We start from the raw sequence: 12,665 nt of genomic DNA on the forward strand, positions 1-12,665 counted from the left end.
GGGGAAAGGTTCCATAGGATTGTTGCATTTAGAGCTCCTATATTGCTGAGACTACAGCGCTGAAGGCTTATGTGCAGGCTTCTGGGCACTCTTGTTCAGCCTTCTGAATGCTCTCCACAAGCCCGTTGAGGACTGCTATCCAGCCTGCAATCCTGAAGGCTCCAGTCTGGCTGCTGTACTGAGCGCTCTTGTCCGTTCATTACAGATGGGGTCTCTTGTTTACTCTGCAGTGCTGAGGGTTCTTGTCTACTCTGCAGCACCGATGACTCTTGTCAACCTGACAGTGCTGTGGGCTCTTGTCTACCTTAGAATGCTGAGGACTCATCCCTATCCTGGAGAGGTGAGGGCTCTTAACTACCCTGCAGTTCCAAGGGCTCCTTCCTACCCTGAAAAGTAAATGGCTCGTCTCTACCCTGCAGCACAGTGGACTCTGGTCTGCCCTGCAGTGCAGTGGGCTCTTGTCTACCCTGCAGAGCAGAAGGCTCTTGTCTACCTTGCTGTGTCAAGGGCTCTTGTCTTCCATGGAAGGCTGATGGTTCTTGCCTTACCTACAGTCTTGAGGGCTGTTGGCTTCCCTGAGTTGCCAAGAAGGCTTGTCTACTCTGCAGTGCCAAGAATCCTTTCTACCCTGCAGTTCCAAGGACACCATTCCACGCTACAGTGCTGAAGTCTTTTGCCTACCCTACAGTGCCAACAGCTCTTGTCTATTCTGCAGTACAGCTGGTTCTTATTTATGCTGCAGTGCAGAGGGATCTTTTCTATTTTGCAATGCAGGGGGCCCTTTTTTATCTGGCAGCACCGAGTACTCTTGTCTACCCAAGAATGCTGAGGGTTCTTTTCTACCCTAAAATACCAAGGGATTCAGGCCACCCTGAAGCACCGAGGGCTCTTGTCTACCCTGCAGCACTGAGAGCTATTGTTTACCCCAGACTGCTGTGGGCTCATGTGTACCATGGAGCATTGTGTGGTTATGTCTAAGTCAGGGCTCCTGTCTATTCAGCAGGGTCAAGGGCTCTTGTTTACCCAGCAGCTCCATGGCCTTTTGTCTACCTGGCAGCATTGAGGTCTTTTGTCTACCCTCCAGTGTTGGGGACTCTTGTCTGCCCTGCTGTGTTGAAGACTCTTGTGTACCCTGTAGCACTGCATGCTCTTGTCTACCCTGCTGTGTTTGGGCCTATTGTCTAAAATGAAGAACCAAGGGTTCTTGTCTACCCTTCAGTGTCAAGGACTCTTGCTTATCCTTGAGCACGTTGAGCTCTTGTCTACCCTGGAGGGAGAACTGTGTGCTCTTGTCTTCCCTGCTGTGCTGAGGGCTCTTTTCAACAATGAAACACAGAAGGCCCTTGTTTAACCAGCAGTGCTGAGGGCTCCTTTCTTCCCTGCAGTGCAGAGGACTCTAATCTACCCTGCAGTGCTGAGTTCTCTTGTGTAATCTAGCATGCCAAGGTCCCTTGTCTACTCTGCACTGTTGAAGGCTCTTGTCTAAGCTGCAGCCCTGGGGGTTCTCATCTACACTGTAGTGACGAGGTCCCTTGCCTACTCTACAATGCTTAGGGTTTTGTCTGCCCTCCAGTGTTGAGGGCTCTTGTCTACCCTTCAGCACTCAGGGGTCTTGTTGACCCTGCAATGCTGCGGGTTCTTGCGTACCTTGGAGTGCTGTGTTCTCTTGTCTACCCTGCTGTGTTGAGGAGTCGAGTCTACCTGGCAGTGTTGAGGGCTGTCTACTCTGCAGCACTGAGGGCTGTTGTCTACCCTGCAGTGCTTTGGATTCTTATCTATCCTAGAATACTAAGGGCTCTTCCCTAACGTGCAGTGTTGAGGGCTCTTGTCTACGCAGCAGCGTCCAGTTCTCTAGTCTTCTCAAGAATGCTGAGGGCTCTTGTTTACAATAGAATGCTGAGGGCTCATCCACCCTGCAGTGCAGAGGTTTCCTGTCTTCTCAAGCATGCCATGGGCTCTTGTCTACCTTATGGTGCCTAAGGCTCTTCTCTACCCTGCAGCGTTGAGGGCTCTTGTCTACCTTGCAGTGCTGAGGTCTCTTATCTACCCCAGAATGCTGAGGTCCCTTCTCTACCCTGCAGTGCTGAGGGCTATTGTGTGCTTCAGAATGCCAGGGATCTTATCCAACCTGTACTGTCGAAGGCTCTTGTGTAAACTGCAGACCTTTTCCTCTTGTCCACTCTACTGTGCAGAGGTCTCTTGTCTACACTAGAATGAAGAGGGCTCTTGTCTACTCTAGTATGCTGTGGGCTCTTGACTACCATGTAGTTCTGAGGGCTCTTGTGTACCCTGCAGTGCTGAGGGCTGTTTCTACCCTGCAGCACTGAGGGCTATTGTCAACCCTGTAGTTCAAAGGACTCTTGTGTACCCTGGACCACTGTGGGTTCTCGTCTACCCTGAAGGGCCTAATTCTCTTGTCTACTCTGCGGCAAATGGGCTCTTCCCTATCCTGCTGTGTGTAGGGCTATTGTGTGCCCTAGAATGCCAACGGCTCTTGTCTACCCTACACTGTCAAAAACTCTTTGAAGGAGAGTAGGATCTGCTTCTTATGGTTACCCCCCCTGCTATTCAGGACACCAGCCTAGCTGTTTCCTCTCTAAATTGATTCCTAGTACCTTAGGTACACCACAAATTGCATTCTGGGGTGCCCTTATAGGTCCCTAATATATGGTATATTATGTACCCAGGGCATAGGTACCCCAGAGGCCTACCAGGGGCTGAAGCATGTATTATGTCACCCCTGGGAATCCCTCCAAAATGACATCACAGGTCTGTAACTGCAGCCTGTGTAAGGTGGTGCATGCACCCCTTACTGAGATATAGGTTTACTATATCTCACATATCACTGCACATACAAACCTATCAGTCACCCCCATGGCAGGCCTTATCAATCCTGAAGGCAGGGTGCCTATGCATGAGCAAAGCCCCTCTGCAGCCTTCGGAATCCCTTCTCCTGGGTTGTCTGTGATGCAGCCTGACCATATACTCTTAGGTGCATTATAACCAAATGGTAAATGCTACCTTTGGACTGGCTGCATGGAAACATGTCGTGTTTGGTGTAAAACACCTTGGAATCATACCCCCACACCAGTAACTGGTTTGGTAGTATGATCCCACCCTTCTAGAGGGAGAGACATGACAGCACCGGTATACCCGGCACCAACTTAAAAGAGCCCTGGCATCACAAAATGGATGCTGCAGCCACAAACATGAGTCTGGCTGACCGAAACTCCGGCAGGGGAGGCCTGGACAATAGGTTTCCTGTCACAGGGAGCTGTTACCACCTCCCAGACAGGCTTTAGTGTATTGGGGCTGGGTGGGTGCACTCTGAGAGTGCTTTGAAGTCCTTCACTGGGGCCACATTTGGTGTCCTTGTTCATAGTCCAGCTCAAACCGGGTCAGGGGCTACCCGCCCCTACTCTGGCACGAAACTAGACAAAGGAAATGGATGTAGCCACCACTCTTTCCAAACCCTCCCATAGGTGGGTCCCCTGAGTTAGTCCAACCCATTACTTGGGTATAAAGAATGAACCTCTGTAAGAAGAACTTTAGAAATCCCTGGAAGAAATTCTGAAACTGAATACTGGAACTTCGACGATCTGTTCAAAGCAAGATGACTGAAGAATCTCCCTTGGAGTAAAGGAGTTACTCCCCTGCTTGGCAGGCACCAAAGACGCATCTGTCCGGTCTGCATCTCCGAAGCTTTGCAACACAAGAGGTGGATTTTCAGACTTCCCAGAGGCCTAACCGAGTTCCTAGCAAATCTGAGACCTGTAGCCCTTGTGGGTACCGGGGAACCGGAACCCCTGGACACCGTGCACATTTGCAAGTGCATCAGCTTCTCAATGTCTCCTGAGGCTGTGCATTGGGTTACTTGTAGCCCAGACCCCGAGCAGAGAACCCACTGAAGATTGTCAGCCTACCCACTCCGAGTGACCCATGGGCCACCATTTTGTGATTCCTCTTGAGGTCCCTTCGCAATCCGTGGTCCGTCGACTGGTGGATCCCTGTGAAAGTAACTCTGACTTTCCTTGGGCTTCCCTGGTTGCTCCAGACTTACCCTCACTCCTCACGTGGGGAGTCCCTCGGACATTGCTGTTCCACACCAAAGTATCTTTCTCCTTTCTGCGTGGGTTGCTTGTTGTGTCCAATCCAGGCACCGACTCCGCAGCACTCAACATCCTTTGTGGGACAGCTCGAATCCATCTCCTGGTTGTCCTCGACGCCTCCTGGTCCTTGTGGCTGAAGAGTCAAGCTTCACCTTTTTCACCTGAAACAGCCAACATCGGTGAGCATTCGTCTAGCGTGCCCCTGGTCACTGGCAAGTGACCCAGACTCTGTCCCCTCCGCTTTCAGGTGCTTCACATCTTCGATCCAGGCTTGGATCTCTTCGCACACTTCGCATCTTCCCGGCAGCAGCACTTCTTCACCAGCTCCCATTGAAAACGACGACGTGACCCGAAACCATTTGACACCTATGCACCTGACTTCCCTCGGTGAGGTAACTCGAGTACTCCAGTGCTCTAGTGGGTGTTGACCCTAGAACTGTCTAAATCCAAGAGGGTTTGGTCCTTGTCCATTTCTAAGTGTCCCTTAACTCTAAAAATCTAACAGCGACTTTCCCCATAGAAGCTAATGGGAGCTTGCCGCTGTGTTCTCACACTGCACATGGCCCCCGTTGGTCCCCTGTTTCACTCCCTTGGGTGGTTCCTTGGGGTCCCAGCGATTCTACAGGCTCTAGGCCTTGTGTCTAGTTAAGTCGTGGTTCTTATACCACTTTTTTAGTATATGGTTTGGCTCGCCCCAGGGCCTAACGTGTATTTGTGCTACTTTACTGTAATATTTGAAGTGTAACTTATGTGCTTTGGCCTCTAGCCTCATAAAGAGACTAGAGGGGCGTGTTTAGTAATACATACATATATTTTATATGAACCTGGTGTTGTCTCCTTTCATTTAGCCACTCAAGAGATTATAGACTGGTAAATCAAGCTGCATGGCATTCCTTCAAGACTTAGCCTGAAGGCTGCTCTCCATAGCTACCACTAGGATAGCTTTCAATAAAGGTTGTTTTTAACCTAACATCAATAAGGGGTTGTTTGGACTGGTGCAAGGTGCCCACTATAACTAGTGGACAGCATATACCAGGCCAACTTCTCACACTCTTGTCAAACCTGCAGTCATAAGGGCTCTTGTCTACCCTGCAGTACCAAGGTCTCCTGTCTACTTTAGAATGCAGTGGGCTCTTGTCTACTCTAGAATGCCGAGGGTCTTTGTCTAACCTGCAGCGCTGATTGCTTTTGTCTATTAAAGAATGCTCAGGGGTCTTGTCTACTCTGCAGCACCGAGGGCTCTTGTCCACTCTAGAATGCTCAGTGCTCCTGTCTCCACCCTACAGTGCTGAGGGCTCTTGTCTAGCCTGTAGCGATGAGGGCTCTTGTCTACTTTGCAATGCAGAGGGCTCTTATCTGCCCTAGAGTGGTGAGAGCTCTTCCGTTCCCTGCAGGGCTGAGGGATATTGTGTGCTCTATAATGCCAAGGGCTTTTTTCTACCCTGCACTGTCAAGGGCTTTTTTCTAACCTGCAGCCCTGAGCGCTCTAGTCTACCCTGCAGCGCCGAGGTCTCATGTCTACTCTATGATGCAAAGGGGTCTTCTCTACTCAATATTTCCGAGGGCTCTTCCTGGCAGTGCTGAGGGCTATTGTCTACCCTGGAGCACTGTGGGTTCTTTTCTTCCCTGAAGAGACACATGCTCTTGTCTACTGTGCAGCAGCACCAATGGCTCATTTACCCTGGAGTGAAGTGTGCTTTACTCTACCCAGCTGTACAGAGGGCTCCTGTCTACCCTGCAGTGTCAAGAGCTCTTGTCTACCACGAAGCATTGAGGACTCTTGTCTACCCTGGAGTGGTGAGGGCTCTCGTCTACCCGAGAATGCAATGGGCTCTTGTACAATCTGCGGAGCTGAGGGCTCTTGTCTACCCTGCAGCACCGAAGGTTATTGTCTACCCTAGAATGCCGAGGGATCTTTTCTAACCTGCAACACTGAGGGTTCTTTTCTACCCTGCAGCACTGAGGGCTTTTGTCCACTCTAGAATGCTCAGGGCTCCTGTCTACCCTACAGTTCTGATGTGTCTTGTCTACCCTAAAATGCCAAAGGCTCTTGTCTACTGTGCAGTTCAGAGGGCTCTTTCCACCCTAGAATGCAGAGGGCTCTTCCCTACCCTGCAGTGCTGAGGGCTATTGTGTGCTGTAGAATGCATAGGGCTCTTGTCTACCCAGCACTTTTGAAAGCACTTGTCCAACCTTCAGTCCTGAGGGCTCTTGTCTTCCCTGAAGCGCAGAGGTCTCTTGTCCACTCTAGAATGCTGAGGGCTCTTGTCTACTCTAGAATGCTCAGGGCTCTTGTCTACTCTGCAGCATCGAGGGCTTTTGTCACTCTAGAATGCTCAGGGCTCCTGTCCACACCCTACAGTACCAAGAGCTCATGTCTAACTTGCAGTGCAGAGAGCTTTTATCTTCCCTGGAGAACTGTGTGCTCTTGTCCAGCCTGGAGCACTGTGTGTTCTTGTATACCCTGGAGCACTGTGTGCTCTGCTCTACCGTGCAGTGTAGAGAGCTCTTGTCCATTAAAGCATGAAGAGGTCTCTTATCTACCTTGCAGGGCCAATCGCTTTTATCTACCCTGCAGTGTGGAGTGTTCCTTTCTACCCTTCAGGGCTGAGGGCTTTTGTCTCCCCTACAGTACCAATCGCTTTTATCTACCCTGGAGTGCGGGGGGCTCTTTTCTACCCTACAAGGCTGAGGGCTCTTGTCTCCCCTACAGTGCCAATCGCTTTTAACTACCCTCCGGTGTGGAGGGTTATTTCTACCCTGCAGTGCTGAGGGCTTTTGTCAACCGTGCAGTGCCAAGGGCTTTTGTCTACCCTGCAGTGCCAAGGACTCTTGTCTTCCATGGAATGCTGATGGGTCTTGCCTAACCTACAGTACTGAGGGCTGTTGGCTTCCCTGAGGTGCCAAGAAGTCTTGTCCACTCTGCAGTGCCAAGAATCCTTTCGACCCTGCAGTTCCAAGGACACCATTCCACCCTACAGTGCCGAAGGCTTTTGCCTTCCCTGCAGTGCCAATGGCTCTTGTCTATTCTGCAGAACAGCTGGCGCTTATCTATGCTGCAGTGCAGAGGGATCTTTACTATTTTGCATACCGGCGGTTTTTTATCTGGCAGCGCTGAGGACTCTTGTCTACCGTATAATGCTGAGGGTTATTTTCTACCCTAAAATACCAAGGGATCCAGGCCACCCTGAAGCACTGAGGGCTTTTGTCTACCCTGCAGCACTGAGAGCTATTGTTTACCCCAGAGTGCTGTGGGCTCATGTGTACCGTGGAGTGTTGTAAGCTTATGTCTAAGTCAGGGATCCTGTCTATTCAGCAGGGTCAAGGGCTCTTGTTTACCCAGCAGCTCCATGGCCTTTTGTCTACCTGGCAGCGTTGAGGTATTTTGTCTACCCTCCAGTGTTGGGGACTCTTGTCTGCCCTGCTGTGTTAAAGACTCTTGTGTACCCTGTAGCACTGCATGCTCTTGTCTACCCTGCTGTGCTTGGGCCTATTGTCTAAAATGAAGCGCCAAGGGTTCTTGTCTACCCTTCAATGTCAAGGACTCTTGTTTATCCTGGAGCACGTTGAGCTCTTGTCTACCCTGGAGGGAGAACTGTGTGCTCTTGTCTTCCCTGCTGTGCTGAGGGCTCTTGTCAACCATGAAACACAGAAGGCCCTTGTTTAATCAGCAGTGCTGAGGGCTCCTTTCTTCCTTGCAATGCAGAGGACTCTAATCTACCCTGCAGTGCTGAGTTCTCTTGTGTAATCTAGCATGCCAAGGTCTCTTGTCTACACTGCACTGTTGAAGGCTCTTGTCTAAGCTGCAGCCCTGGGGGTTCTCATCTACACTGTAGTGCCGAGGTTCCTTGTCTACTCTACAATGCTTAGGGTGTTGCAGGGATTCTCATCATGCACAGAACTATACGCAGGACTATAGGACCTCAGTGAATTGCGGTGTACCAAAAGCTCACCTCCGTACCCAGAACCCCAATCCGACCAGCATCAGTGTCCCATTCGTTATCCGTATTCTATCGAAGCTCCCAATGTATAGACAACCCAGAACAAGCGACTTAGAGTACTCTCAGGAATGGTGGGAATCAGAAATACCTGTTCATTATTATTCTCATATCAGTCCACAACAAGAGTGATCAGAGACACGGTAAAGTTTAAAATGTTTATTTTATAAACTACGTGGCCTAAGATGCAGTACTATGGCTAACATAAGCAGACAAATGATTAAGATCAAAATCATCAGCATTGTTACAATACCATAGAAAATGAAGAGAGAAATCATATTATAAATGACAGTGGAATGCAGCCACCTTCCCTTCACCAGTAAGCTAGTATTATTAGACTAATAGAAGGTCTCTAGGTTTGAATGGGGAACCCCATACCGTATAGATCAGCTTAGGTGAATCACATCACAGGATCAGCTTTGCTCTGCGGCTGGAAAAGTTCTTCTCCAGAATGTGCGTCTAATGCATGCAAACTGCAATATTGAAGGCTCTCGACTTTCAGGTATTTGCAGCTGTGTGCGTGTTATGGATAGAGCGTGGGACGATCAACCTGAACTCAAAAACATGCATTGTCTGGCGGCTCAGACTGGTTCTGCACACAATATTCAGACCAAGGTAGCAGTGCACGTCTAGGGATGTGAACAACAGACAGTTCTCATGTGAAGAAAAAGCAAGCAAGCAGTTTTCAAATAATAACATGTATCTGCAGTGTTGTGTGCAAAAGCAGCAAAAGAGGCAAGATGGCTTTCTAACATCTAACGCCCTTATGCTAACATAGCAATGTATGTATCTATATCGCTGCCTTCACTACACCCCCCCTTGATCGGACCACGAACAAATAGGGATACAATTAAGGAACGCAGAGTTCAAGTTCGATAGAACGGAACCAGGTGCACAAATTGGAGATCCTTATAAAGTGCAGTGAAAGTTCGAAGAGAAATAAAAACCGAAAAAAGGAAAAAAACAATTTTTAAAGGGAAATAATAATTGGAAATCGCAACCTCCTGCAAAGGCTCAGCGAGCCCAAATGTCGAACCAAAAATAATTGAAAAAAAGAAAATGTGCGTGTGACGGGCAAGGAAAGTTGGACGACATCAAAGTTATTCCATCAACGTAATACTACAACGCAGTAAGTAGCGACAGCTTCCAAGAGGAAGTCATTGGAATGTTCTGTAAAAGAGTCTGCCATCCAGTCTAGCAAGGTAAATGAACATACATGTTCTTCGACAACTGGGGCTTCTAGCACAATTAAAGGACAACTGGCGTGTTCTTCAAGATAACTTCTCGCCAGGAAGTCATATGCAGCCGTACCGATGTCCCAATTCCCTAGGACTCCATGTGCCGCTCCACAGGCCATAATCCTGACACCAGAACAGTCCAACTCATGAGCTACCAAGGAACTCATTAGTCGATCATAATCCGGGGCAGGAGACACCGAGTTTGACAAGCACAAATCCAGAGCCCATTCGAATGGACAATCTAGGCAATGAAAAACAGGTTGCACGCATGTAAAGTATGAAAACCGGAAGGACAATCCATAGGCTATGCTCAGGGTTGCCAGTGGTAATGTTCCATGGTATTAAAGCATCCGGTTACAAAGATGGAGCAGCCTGGACAGGCTGTCTTGTGACACAAATGGTGCAGCCATTGCCCAGCAAGCAGACCAACAACAGCACCCCAGCCGCGAGGGCGAGAATCAATGGGAGACCGCCAAAGAGCTGGAAAAAATAGAATAAAAAAATGTCGGTATCACACCAAAAGTAGTTTGGAAGGAGGTCATGAGGCCGGAGCCCACAATTTTGAAAAAATGCGCCAAGCCAGTTGTTAACGAGGCATTAAATATAGTTTGAATCAGGGCACTAAAATGAAGTGGGAGATCAGTATTCAAAAGCGCATGCACCTCGGTGCGCGTATTTGCTACGTGAAGGACAAATGTTTCACGGGATGAAGTCAAAGCGACCTCTTTTTGAGACAATAGAGCCCTTATTCTCCTCATCTTGTTGAACTCTGTTTTCAAGGTTGGAATGGAAGGTCAGATGGATACATCCAGCCGCCCATGCGGGGGCGGGAAAAGGATATTTTTACAGCAGACCACTCTCTGTGATACAGTCACAAGGTAGGGAATTCCCACTAGCATCCCGCAGCAAGCCTCGTTATTTAAAAGTAAATAACTACCGTTAGCTAGCAACGTGAAAGAGGGTGTAATAGCTGGCACTGGAATCCCTTTCAGGACTCATGCTAAATTAGGAGCTAGCACATTGCACGCGCCATGCAATTGAATGTGCCTACAGGCTACAGAGCGATAAGGTGTGGAAGTGCATTCCTCACCTCTCAAATAAACTTCTTTACCGTCTCTAATGCACCTGTATGTAAATGGGAGTGACCAAACTTCATGCAGGAAGGCAGTACCCAATGGTTCATATCTGCCTAGGGCATAATGTTTCATGCAAGAACTGAACTTAAACAAAGGAAATGGCAATGTGATTAACCCGTGGATAAGCCACACAGCGGAGTTCAATTCAGCCACAGAGAAAGGCAATGGTTCTAACTTTTCAATATGCAGTAATGAGTATGTTGCATCTTTCATGGACATGAATTGTTGTTTTGCAGTCAGATTAAATGGAAGGAACAAAGACGATTTATTCATGTAGTCCCATGGAACTTTCCCAGCCTTTAACAATTGCAAATTCCATGCAAACTGCATAATAGAACGTAACTAATTTTGACCATGATACAAAACAGACATATCATCCTGCACAATATCAACAACAGATGTAAAAATATTATCCAATGTTTAAATTCTGGAAGAAAGGGTGTTAATGATATTATCTATAACGGCTAGTACTTTTTCCAGATTGGCTTGATCAATAGCTCTCAATCTGGAAGCAGCTTCAATTTGTGATAACTTCCAAACTTCGTTATAAACAGCATACACCCATCTTTTGGACCTGCCACCCACAGGACCCTTAACAAAATCATTCAAATCTATTTTGTCATGTAATTTAGATAAATGAAGTTTAACAGATGCCAAGGTGGAATGTTGCAGCCAAGATTGGCATAGCTTCCATACCGAGTAGGTAGTAACAGAATGAGAAGATTCAAAGCAGGGGTCTACACGAACCTACGTATACCCAGGTTTCAGACCCAGAAAACGATGTTGACAGGAATCTGAGCTTGTCTGCCATGTTAACCATCCTTCCGGATTTAATTTGGAAATATTGAAGGATGTATTAGAGATGTAGGACTGCAAGGCATCAAGGGACAGATCTGTATGATTATCCCAATTTGGATAAGCACCCAGATCCGGAGTAGAGGGAGAATTCAGTTTTTTAGACGTAGCCAATCCAAAGCAAGTGGTCTGAAAAATAGTTGAATTCAAAAACAATATGTGGTTCGGGATGAGGCAGGCACGATAAAAAGCTTCTGTTCCCTGTACCTGCCACGATTTAGAACCCCAAACTGATTTAAGATCAATAGTAGCTTTCCAAAGATCATAACCACTGATTGACAAATCATCCATAAAGGATTTGGAATAATTTAGTGTGTGTCAGCCTAACCTTAGAGGCGGACTCAGCTGCCACTTTAAAATAAAAGGAGGCAGGACTTGAAACACTGAAGTCAGTAAAATATGTGAATTTGTTCACCAATGTGGTGGAGCTGCCTAGCATTGGCGTTGGACAATGTTCCCATTGCGTATAATTTACAAAATGTCGATAAGTATTGGCTTTATATAGGAAATGATTGCCATAATGTTGATAACAAAACTGCTCCCCGTAATTGGCAGTATCTAAATACAAATCCTCAGCATCAAATGCGGCATAATATTTCAAATCAGAAAACAGTGCTTCTATGGCCTGAACGTCCCAATCATCAGAACGGATGTTCTGTTTAACAACATCACCCATAGAAACACGAAATACATTTGGAACATTGATAACCTCCGTGGGTCCATGAATTTGAAATTTAACAGTATCCCACGCAATCCCATCTAACACAGGCCAGGCAGTAATATTCACAAAAGTCTGGTCCCTCTTCATGATGTGCGACGAGGAGTGGGGGGGCCAAAGTTCCATCAATTAGCATAACTGTAGATCTTTCTTTTAGGTAGTGTCCATTTACAAGACGAAAAAATACCACCACAAAGCCCAAGCACAAGCCAAATGTAAGTCCAAGGGGGAATTAAAAAATGTCTTTTAAACCAAATAACAAAAATGGAAACCTTTGATGGAGAACTGGAAGTCATAGAGTCAGTGTCAAAGGAGAAACGTGACTGGTTAACTGCGGTTGATTTCAAAACAGGCAATGACACATCTGCAGGATAAGCATACTCAGTATCTTCTGAGGAACTTCGATTTTCGATCACGATCGAATCGACCCGCCATTTTGTAACCCGCCGCCATTTTGTGTTGCCATCACTCAGGCGGCACGGCGAACGAAGTCTATTCTGCTTTTCCCGTAGCATGGTGTCGAAATCCATCCTCAGCCTTGTTTGTGAAGCTGATGTTTGGACTAGCCGAGTACACTAATCCGTGTCCGGCTTTCCTAATCCCTGTTCCAA

The 12,665-nt window shown here is 47.6% G+C and overlaps 1 protein-coding gene across 1 annotated transcript in view; it reads right to left on the minus strand.

Annotated features, from left to right (window-relative positions):
* LOC146839316 (lectin-like) overlaps window positions 1-12,665 on the minus strand; it is a 176,530-nt gene that overhangs the window by 90,978 nt on the left and 72,887 nt on the right. The window lies entirely within an intron of this gene.

Source organism: Triturus cristatus, chromosome 4_1 (genome assembly GCF_964204655.1).
Source record: "Triturus cristatus chromosome 4_1, aTriCri1.1, whole genome shotgun sequence".
Taxonomy (NCBI): domain Eukaryota; kingdom Metazoa; phylum Chordata; class Amphibia; order Caudata; family Salamandridae; genus Triturus; species Triturus cristatus.